The sequence below is a fragment of the Antrostomus carolinensis genome, unplaced genomic scaffold (assembly GCF_000700745.2).
Source record: "Antrostomus carolinensis isolate BGI_N321 unplaced genomic scaffold, ASM70074v2 scaffold26808, whole genome shotgun sequence".
In the NCBI taxonomy this organism is placed as follows: domain Eukaryota; kingdom Metazoa; phylum Chordata; class Aves; order Caprimulgiformes; family Caprimulgidae; genus Antrostomus; species Antrostomus carolinensis.
Window position 1 is genome coordinate 737 of NW_010334057.1, and position 204 is coordinate 940.

The 204-nt window shown below is 65.7% G+C and overlaps 1 protein-coding gene across 1 annotated transcript in view; it reads left to right on the forward strand.

Annotated features, from left to right (window-relative positions):
- Positions 1-204, forward strand: part of TIE1 (tyrosine kinase with immunoglobulin like and EGF like domains 1) — a gene marked incomplete at its 5' end in the record, with an annotated part of 7,937 nt that overhangs the window by 710 nt on the left and 7,023 nt on the right. The window lies entirely within an intron of this gene.

Here is a 204-nt window from a genome sequence, read left to right on the forward strand (position 1 = left end):
GGGCTGAGCAGTGCCACTGCCTGCACCAGCTGACCATGGTCTCTGCCTCCACGGTCCTGCACTGTGCCAGCCCCGCACCGTGGCCAGGGGTAGCAATGAGCTCTCCTCTTCCCGCAGCCTGTCCCTTGGGATACTACGGCCCCGACTGTGCCCTGGGGTGTGCCTGCCAAAATGGAGGCAGCTGTAACCGCTTCAGGGGCTGCG